Genomic DNA, 11,161 nt, shown 5'->3' on the forward strand with positions numbered 1-11,161 from the left:
GGGATATCAGCCTGTCCCCGTTAGACCAGGGCCCGTAGATCAGATATATATAGGATATCAGCCTGTCCCCGTTAGACCAGGGCCCGTAGATCAGATATATATGCGTTATCGGCCTGTCCCCGTTAGACCAGGGCCCTTAGATCAGATATATATGGGATATCAGCCTGTCCCCATTAGACCAGGGGCAATAGATAAGATATATTTATTGTATATAAGCCTGTCCCTGTTAGACCAGGGCCCGTAGATAAGGTATAAAATGGGATATCAGCCTGTTCCCGTTAGACCAGGGCCCGTAGATCAGATATATATTGGACATCACCCTGTCCCTGATTGACCAGGGCCCGTAGATCAGATATATATGGTATATCAGCCTGTCCCTGTTAGACCAGGGCCCGTAGATCAGATATATATGGGATATCAGCCTGTCCCCGTCAGACCAGGGCCCGTAGATCAGATATATAGGGGATATCACCCTGTCCCTGTTAGACCAGGGCCCGTACATCAGATATATAGGGGATATCACCCTGTCTCCGTTAGACCAGGGCCCGTAGATCAGATATGGGATATTACCCTGTCCCTGTTAGACCAGGTCCCGTAGATCAGATATATATGGGATATCAGCCTGTCCACATTAGACCAGGGCCCATAGATCAGATAAATATGGGATATCACCCTGTCCCTGTTAGACCAGGGCCCGTAGATCAGAGATATATGCTATATCAGCCTGTCCCTGTTAGACCAGGGCCCTTAGGTCAGATATAGATGGGATATCAGCCTGTCCCTGATTGATCAGGGCCCGTAGATCAGATATATATGGGATATCAGCCTGTCCCTGTTAGACCAGAGCCCGTAGATCAGATATATATGGGATATCAGCATGTCCCCATTAGACCGGGGCCATAGATCAGATATATATGGGATATCAGCCTGTCCCTGTTAGACCAGGGCCCGTAGATCAGATATAAAATGGGATATCAGCCTGTCCCCGTTAGACCAGGGCCCGTAGATCAGATATATATTGGATATCACCCTGTCCCTGATTGACCAGGGCCCGTAGATCAGATATATATGGGATATCACCCTGTCCCTGTTAGACTAGGGCCCGTAGATCAGATATATATGGGAAATCACCCTGTCCCTGTTAGACCAGGGCCCGTAGATCAGATATATGGGATATCAGGCTGTCCCTGTTAGACCAGGGGCCTGTAGATCAGATATATATGGGAAATCAGCCTGTCCCTGTTAGACCTGGGCCCTTATATCAGATATATATGGGATATCAGCCTGTCCCTGTTAGACCAGGGCCCGTACATCAGATGTATACGGGATATCAGCCTGTCCCTGTTAGACCAGGGCCCGTAGATCAGATATATATGGGATATCAGCCTGTCCCTGTTAGACCAGGGCCCGTAAATTAGATATAAATGGGATATCAGCCTGTCCCTGTTAGACCAGGGCCCGTAGATCAGATATATATGGGATATCAGCTGTCCCTGTTAGACCAGTGCCCGTACATCAGATATATATGGGATATTACACTGTCCCTGTTAGACCAGGGCCCGTAGATCAGATATATATGCGATATCAGCCTGCCCCCATTAGACCAGGGGCCATAGATCAGATATATATGGGATATCAACCTGTCCCCGAAAGACCAGGGCCCGTAGATCAGATATATATGGGATATCAGCCTGTCCCCATTAGACCAGGGGCCATACATCAGATATATATCGGATATCACCCTGTCCCTGTTAGACCAGGGCCCGTAGATCAGATATATATGGGATATCAGTCTGTCCCTGTTAGACCAGGGCCCGTAGATCAGATATAATGGAATATCACCCTGTCCCCGTTAGACAAGGGCCCGTAGATCATATATATATAGGATATCAGCCTGTCCCCATTAGACCAGGGCCCGTAGATCAGATATATATGCTATATCAGCCTGTCCCTGTTAGACCAGGGCCCGTAAATCAGATATAAATGGGATATCAGCCTGTCCCTGTTAGACCAGGGCCCTTAGGTCAGATATATATGGGATATCAGCCTGTCCCTGTTAGACCAGGGCCCGTAGATCAGATATAAATGGGATATCACCCTGCCCTTGTTAGACCAGGGCCTGTAAATTAGATATATATGGGATATCAACCTGTCCCCATTAGACCAGTGCCCGTAGATCATATATATATAGGATATCAGCCTGTCCCCATTAGACCAGGGCCCGTGGATCAGATATATATGCTATATCAGCCTGTCCCTGTTAGACCAGGGCCCGTAAATCAGATATAAATGGGATATCAGTCTGTCCCTGTTACACCAGGGCCCGTAGATCAGCTATATATGCTAAATCAACCTGTCCCTGTTAGACCAGGGCCCTTAGGTCAGATATATATGGGATATCAGTCTGTCCCTGTTAGACCAGGGCCCGTAGATCAGATATATATGGGATATAAGCCTGTCCCTGTTAGACCAGGGCACGTAGATCAGATATATATGGGATATCAGCCTGTCCCCATTAGACCAAGGCCCGTAGATCAGATATATATTGGATATCACCCTGTCCCTGATTGACCAGGGCCTGTAGATCAGATATATATGGGATATAAGCCTGTCCCTGTTAGACCAGGGCACGTAGATCAGATATATATGGGATATCAGCCTGTCCCCATTAGACCAAGGCCCGTAGATCAGATATATATTGGATATCACCCTGTCCCCATTAGACCAGGGCCCGTAGATCAGATATATATGCTATATCAGCCTGTCCCTGTTAGACCAGGGCCCGTAGATCAGATATATATGGGATATCAGCATGTCCCTGTTAGACCAGGGCCCGTAAATTAGATATAAATGGGATATCAGCCTGTCCCTGTTAGACCAGGGCCCGTAGATCAGATATATATGCGATATCAGCCTGTCCCCATTAGACCAGGGGCCATAGATCAGATATATATGGGATATCAGCCTGTCCCTGTTAGACCAAGGCCTGTAGATCAGCTATATATGCTAAATCAGCCTGTCCCTGTTAGACCAGGGCCCTTAGGTCAGATATATATGGGATATCAGACTGTCCCTGTTAGACCAGGGCCCGTAGATCAGATATATATATGGGATATCAGCCTGTCCCCGTTAGACCAGGGCCCGTAGATCAGATATATATGGGATATCAGCATGGGATATCAGCCTTTCCCTGTTAGACCAGGGCCTGTAGATCAGATATATATGGGATATCAGCCTGTCCCTGTTAGACCAGGGCCTGTAGATCAGATATATATGGGATATCAGCCTGTCCCTGTTAGACCAGGGCCCGTACATCAGATATATATGGGATATCAGCCTGTCCCCGTTAGACCAGGGCCCGTAGATCAGATATGGGATATCACCCTGTCCCTGATTGATGAGGGCCATAGATCAGATATATATCGGGTATCACCCTGTCCCTGATTGACCAGGGCCCGTAGATCAGATATATATGGGATATCAGTCTGTCCCTGTTAGACCAGGGCCCGTAGATCAGATATAATGGAATATCACCCTGTCCCCGTTAGACAAGGGCCCGTAGATCATATATATATAGGATATCAGCCTGTCCCCATTAGACCAGGGCCCGTAGATCAGATATATATGCTATATCAGCCTGTCCCTGTTAGACCAGGGCCCTTAGGTCAGATATATATGGGATATCAGCCTGTCCCTGTTAGACCAGGGCCCGTAGATCAGATATAAATGGGATATCACCCTGCCCTTGTTAGACCAGGGCCTGTAAATTAGATATATATGGGATATCAACCTGTCCCCATTAGACCAGTGCCCGTAGATCATATATATATATAGGATATCAGCCTGTCCCCATTAGACCAGGGCCCGTGGATCAGATATATATGCTATATCAGCCTGTCCCTGTTAGACCAGGGCCCGTAAATCAGATATAAATGGGATATCAGCCTGTCCCTGTTAGACCAGGGCCCGTAGATCAGATATATATGGGATATCAGCTGTCCCTGTTAGACCAGTGCCCGTACATCAGATATATATGGGATATTACCCTGTCCCTGTTAGACCAGGGCCCGTAGATCAGATATATATGGGATATCAGTCTGTCCCTGTTACACCAGGGCCCGTAGATCAGCTATATATGCTAAATCAACCTGTCCCTGTTAGACCAGGGCCCTTAGGTCAGATATATATGGGATAGCAGTCTGTCCCTGTTAGACCAGGGCCCGTAGATCAGATATATATGGGATATAAGCCTGTCCCTGTTAGACCAGGGCACGTAGATCAGATATATATGGGATATCAGCCTGTCCCCATTAGACCAAGGCCCGTAGATCAGATATATATTGGATATCACCCTGTCCCTGATTGACCAGGGCCTGTAGATCAGATATATATGGGATATCACCCCGTCCCCGTTAGACCAGGGCCCGTAGATCATATATATATATAGGATATCAGCCTGTCCCCATTAGACCAGGGCCCGTAGATCAGATATATATGCTATATCAGCCTGTCCCTGTTAGACCAGGGCCCGTACATCAGATGTATATGGAATATCAGCCTGTCCCTGTTAGACCAGGGCCCGTAGATCAGATATATATGGGATATCAGCCTGTCCCTGTTAGACCACGGCCCGTAAATTAGCTATAAATGGGATATCAGCCTGTCCCTGTTAGACCAGGGCCCGTAGATTAGATATATATGGGATATCAGCTGTCCCTGTTAGACCAGTGCCCGTACATCAGATATATATGGGATATTACACTGTCCCTGTTAGATCAGGGCCCGTAGATCAGATATATATGCGATATCAGCCTGTCCCTGTTAGACCAGGGCCCGTACATCAGATATATATGGGATATCAGCCTGTTCCCGTTAAACCAGGGCCCGTAGATCATATATATATAGGATATCAGCCTGTCCCCATTAGACCAGGGCCCGTAGATCAGATATATATGCTATATCAGCCTGTCCCTGTTAGACCAGGGCCCGTACATCAGATGTATATGGGATATCAGCCTGTCCCTGTTAGACCAGGGCCCGTAGATCAGATATATATGGGATATCAGCTGTCCCTGTTAGACCAGTGCCCGTACATCAGATATATATGGGATATTACATTGTCCCTGTTAGAACAGGGCCCTAAGATCAGATATATATGGGATATCAGCCTGTCCCCATTAGACTAGGGGCCATAGATCAGATATATATGGGATATTCGCCTGTCCCCATTAGACCAGGGGCCGTAGATCAGATATATATCTGATATCACCGTGTCCCTGTTAGACCAGGGCCCGTAGATCAGCTATATATGCTAAATCAGCCTGTCCCTGTTAGACCAGGGCCCCTAGGTCAGATATATATGGGATATCAGTCTGTCCCTGTTAGACCAGGGCCCGTAGATCAGATATATATGGGATATCACCCCGTCCCTGTTAGACCAGGGCCCGTAGATCAGATATATATGCTATATCAGCCTGTCCCTGTTAGACCAGGGCCCGTACATCAGATGTATATGGAATATCAGCCTGTCCCTGTTAGACCAGGGCCCGTAGATCAGATATATATGGGATATCAGCCTGTCCCTGTTAGACCACGGCCCGTAAATTAGATATAAATGGGATATCAGCCTGTCCCTGTTAGACCAGGGCCCGTAGATTAGATATATATGGGATATCGGCTGTCCCTGTTAGACCAGTGCCCGTACATCAGATATATATGGGATATTACACTGTCCCTGTTAGATCAGGGCCCGTAGATCAGATATATATGCGATATCAGCCTGTCCCTGTTAGACCAGGGCCCGTACATCAGATATATATGGGATATCAGCCTGTTCCCGTTAAACCAGGGCCCGTAGATCATATATATATATAGGATATCAGCCTGTCCCCATTAGACCAGGGCCCGTAGATCAGATATATATGCTATATCAGCCTGTCCCTGTTAGACCAGGGCCCGTACATCAGATGTATATGGGATATCAGCCTGTCCCTGTTAGACCAGGGCCCGTAGATCAGATATATATGGGATATCAGCTGTCCCTGTTAGACCAGTGCCCGTACATCAGATATATATGGGATATTACATTGTCCCTGTTAGAACAGGGCCCTAAGATCAGATATATATGGGATATCAGCCTGTCCCCATTAGACCAGGGGCCATAGATCAGATATATATGGGATATTCGCCTGTCCCCATTAGACCAGGGGCCGTAGATCAGATATATATCTGATATCACCGTGTCCCTGTTAGACCAGGGCCCGTAGATCAGCTATATATGCTAAATCAGCCTGTCCCTGTTAGACCAGGGCCCCTAGGTCAGATATATATGGGATATCAGTCTGTCCCTGTTAGACCAGGGCCCGTAGATCAGATATAAAATGGGATATCAGCCTGTCCCTGTTAGACCAGGGCCCGTAGATTAGATATATATGGGATATCGGCTGTCCCTGTTAGACTAGTGCCCGTACATCAGATATATATGGGATATTACACTGTCCCTGTTAGATCAGGGCCCGTAGATCAGATATATATGCGATATCAGCCTGTCCCTGTTAGACCAGGGCCCGTACATCAGATATATATGGGATATCAGCCTGTTCCCGTTAAACCAGGGCCCGTAGATCATATATATATATAGGATATCAGCCTGTCCCCATTAGACCAGGGCCCGTAGATCAGATATATATGCTATATCAGCCTGTCCCTGTTAGACCAGGGCCCGTACATCAGATGTATATGGGATATCAGCCTGTCCCTGTTAGACCAGGGCCCGTAGATCAGATATATATGGGATATCAGCTGTCCCTGTTAGACCAGTGCCCGTACATCAGATATATATGGGATATTACATTGTCCCTGTTAGAACAGGGCCCTAAGATCAGATATATATGGGATATCAGCCTGTCCCCATTAGACCAGGGGCCATAGATCAGATATATATGGGATATTCGCCTGTCCCCATTAGACCAGGGGCCGTAGATCAGATATATATCTGATATCACCGTGTCCCTGTTAGACCAGGGCCCGTAGATCAGCTATATATGCTAAATCAGCCTGTCCCTGTTAGACCAGGGCCCCTAGGTCAGATATATATGGGATATCAGTCTGTCCCTGTTAGACCAGGGCCCGTAGATCAGATATATATGGGATATTACACTGTCCCTGTTAGACCAGGGCCCGTAGATCAGATATATATGCGATATCAGCATGTCCCCATTAGACCAGGGCCCGTAGATCATATATATATAGGATATCAGCCTGTCCCCTTTAGACCAGGGCCCGTAGATCAGATATATATGCTATATCATCCTGTCCCTGTTAGACCAGAGCCCATAGATCAGATATATATGCTAAATCAGCCTGTCCCTGTTAGACCAGGGCCCTTAGGTCAGATATATATGGGATATCAGCCTGTCCCTGATTGACCAGGGCCCGTAGATCAGATATATTTGGGATATCAGCCTGTCCCTGTTAGACCAGGGCCCGTAGATCAGATATATATGGGATATTGGCCTGTCCCTGTTAGACCAGGGCCCGTAGATCAGATATATATGGGATATCAGCCTGTCCTTGTTAGACCAGGGCCCGTAGATCAGATATATATGGGATATCACCCTGTCCCTGTTAGACCAAGGCCCGTAGATCAGATATATATGTAATATCGGCCTGTCCCCCTTAGACCAGGGCCCGTAGATCAGATATATATGCAATATCGGCCTGTCCCCGTTAGATCAGGGCCCATAGATCAGATATATATGGGACATCAGCCTGTCCCTGTTAGACCAGGGCCCGTAGATCAGATATAATTTGTATATCAGCTTGTCCCTGTTAGACCAGGGCCCGTAGATCAGATATAATTTGTATATCAGCTTGTCCCTGTTAGACCAGGGCCCGTAGATCAGATATATATGGGATATCAGCCTGTCCCCGTTAGACCAGGGCCCGTAGATCAGATATAAAATGGGATATCAGCCTGTCCCTAATTGACCAGGGCCCGTAGATCTGATATATATGGGATATCACCCTGTCCCTGTTAGACCAGTGCCCGTACATCAGATATATATGGGATATTACACTGTCCCTGTTAGACCAGGGCCCGTAGATCAGATATATATGCGATATCAGCATGTCCCCATTAGACCAGGGCCCGTAGATCATATATATATAGGATATCAGCCTGTCCCCTTTAGACCAGGGCCCGTAGATCAGATATATATGCTATATCAGCCTGTCCCTGTTAGACCAGAGCCCATAGATCAGATATATATGCTAAATCAGCCTGTCCCTGTTAGACCAGGGCCCTTAGGTCAGATATATATGGGATATCAGCCTGTCCCTGATTGACCAGGGCCCGTAGATCAGATATATTTGGGATATCAGCCTGTCCCTGTTAGACCAGGGCCCGTAGATCAGATATATATGGGATATTAGCCTGTCCCTGTTAGACCAGGGCCCGTAGATCAGATATATATGGGATATCAGCCTGTCCTTGTTAGACCAGGGCCCGTAGATCAGATATATATGGGATATCACCCTGTCCCTGTTAGACCAAGGCCCGTAGATCAGATATATATGTAATATCGGCCTGTCCCCCTTAGACCAGGGCCCGTAGATCAGATATATATGCAATATCGGCCTGTCCCCGTTAGATCAGGGCCCATAGATCAGATATATATGGGACATCAGCCTGTCCCTGTTAGACCAGGGCCCGTAGATCAGATATAATTTGTATATCAGCCTGGCCCCGTTAGACCAGGGCCCGTAGATCAGATATATATGGGATATCAGCCTGTCCCTGTTAGACAACGGCCCGTAAATTAGATATAAATGGGATATCAGCCTGTCCCTGTTAGACCAGGGCCCGTAGATTAGATATATATGGGATATCAGCTGTCCCTGTTAGACTAGTGCCCGTACATCAGATATATATGGGATATTACACTGTCCCTGTTAGATCAGGGCCCGTAGATCAGATATATATGCGATATCAGCCTGTCCCTGTTAGACCAGGGCCCGTACATCAGATATATATGGGATATCAGCCTGTTCCCGTTAAACCAGGGCCCGTAGATCATATATATATATAGGATATCAGCCTGTCCCCATTAGACCAGGGCCCGTAGATCAGATATATATGCTATATCAGCCTGTCCCTGTTAGACCAGGGCCCGTACATCAGATGTATATGGGATATCAGCCTGTCCCTGTTAGACCAGGGCCCGTAGATCAGATATATATGGGATATCAGCTGTCCCTGTTAGACCAGTGCCCGTACATCAGATATATATGGGATATTACATTGTCCCTGTTAGAACAGGGCCCTAAGATCAGATATATATGGGATATCAGCCTGTCCCCATTAGACCAGGGGCCATAGATCAGATATATATGGGATATTCGCCTGTCCCCATTAGACCAGGGGCCGTAGATCAGATATATATCTGATATCACCGTGTCCCTGTTAGACCAGGGCCCGTAGATCAGCTATATATGCTAAATCAGCCTGTCCCTGTTAGACCAGGGCCCCTAGGTCAGATATATATGGGATATCAGTCTGTCCCTGTTAGACCAGGGCCCGTAGATCAGATATATATGGGATATCACCCCGTCCCTGTTAGACCAGGGCCCGTAGATCAGATATAAAATGGGATATCAGCCTGTCCCTGATTGACCAGGGCCCGTAGATCTGATATATATGGGATATCACCCTGTCCCTGTTAGACCAGGGCCCGTAGATCAGATATATATGCTAAATCAGCCTGTCCCTGTTAGACCAGGGCCCTTAGATCAGATATATATGGGATATCAGCCTGTCCCCGTTAGACCAGGGCCCGTAGATCAGATATAAAATGGGATATCAGCCTGTCCCTAATTGACCAGGGCCCGTAGATCTGATATATATGGGATATCACCCTGTCCCTGTTAGACCAGTGCCCGTACATCAGATATATATGGGATATTACACTGTCCCTGTTAGACCAGGGCCCGTAGATCAGATATATATGCGATATCAGCATGTCCCCATTAGACCAGGGCCCGTAGATCATATATATATAGGATATCAGCCTGTCCCCTTTAGACCAGGGCCCGTAGATCAGATATATATGCTATATCAGCCTGTCCCTGTTAGACCAGAGCCCATAGATCAGATATATATGCTAAATCAGCCTGTCCCTGTTAGACCAGGGCCCTTAGGTCAGATATATATGGGATATCAGCCTGTCCCTGATTGACCAGGGCCCGTAGATCAGATATATTTGGGATATCAGCCTGTCCCTGTTAGACCAGGGCCCGTAGATCAGATATATATGGGATATTGGCCTGTCCCTGTTAGACCAGGGCCCGTAGATCAGATATATATGGGATATCAGCCTGTCCTTGTTAGACCAGGGCCCGTAGATCAGATATATATGGGATATCACCCTGTCCCTGTTAGACCAAGGCCCGTAGATCAGATATATATGTAATATCGGCCTGTCCCCCTTAGACCAGGGCCCGTAGATCAGATATATATGCAATATCGGCCTGTCCCCGTTAGATCAGGGCCCATAGATCAGATATATATGGGACATCAGCCTGTCCCTGTTAGACCAGGGCCCGTAGATCAGATATAATTTGTATATCAGCTTGTCCCTGTTAGACCAGGGCCCGTAGATCAGATATAATTTGTATATCAGCCTGGCCCCGTTAGACCAGGGCCCGTAGATCAGATATATAATCAATATCGGCCTTTCCCCGTTAGACCAGGGCCTGTAGATCAGATATATATGCGATATCAGCCTGTCCCTGTTAGACCAGGGCCCGTAGATCAGATATATATGCAATATCGGCCTGTCCCCGTTAGACCAGGGCCCGTAGATCAGATATATATGGGATATCAGCCTGTCCCTGTTAGACCAGGGCCTGTAGATCAGATATATATGCGATATCAGCCTGTCCCCGTTAGACCAGGGCCCGTAGATCAGATATATATGCAATATCGGCCAGTCCCCGTTAGACCAGGGCCCGTAGATCAGATATATATGGGATAACACCCTGTCCCTGCTAGACCAGGGCCCGTAGATCAGATATAATTTGTATATCAGCTTGTCCCTGTTAGACCAGGGCCCATAGATCAGATATGTATGGGATATCAGCCTGCCCCTGTTAGACCAGCGCC

This window comes from Oncorhynchus kisutch, linkage group LG12, assembly GCF_002021735.2.
Source record: "Oncorhynchus kisutch isolate 150728-3 linkage group LG12, Okis_V2, whole genome shotgun sequence".
Lineage (NCBI taxonomy): Eukaryota > Metazoa > Chordata > Actinopteri > Salmoniformes > Salmonidae > Oncorhynchus > Oncorhynchus kisutch.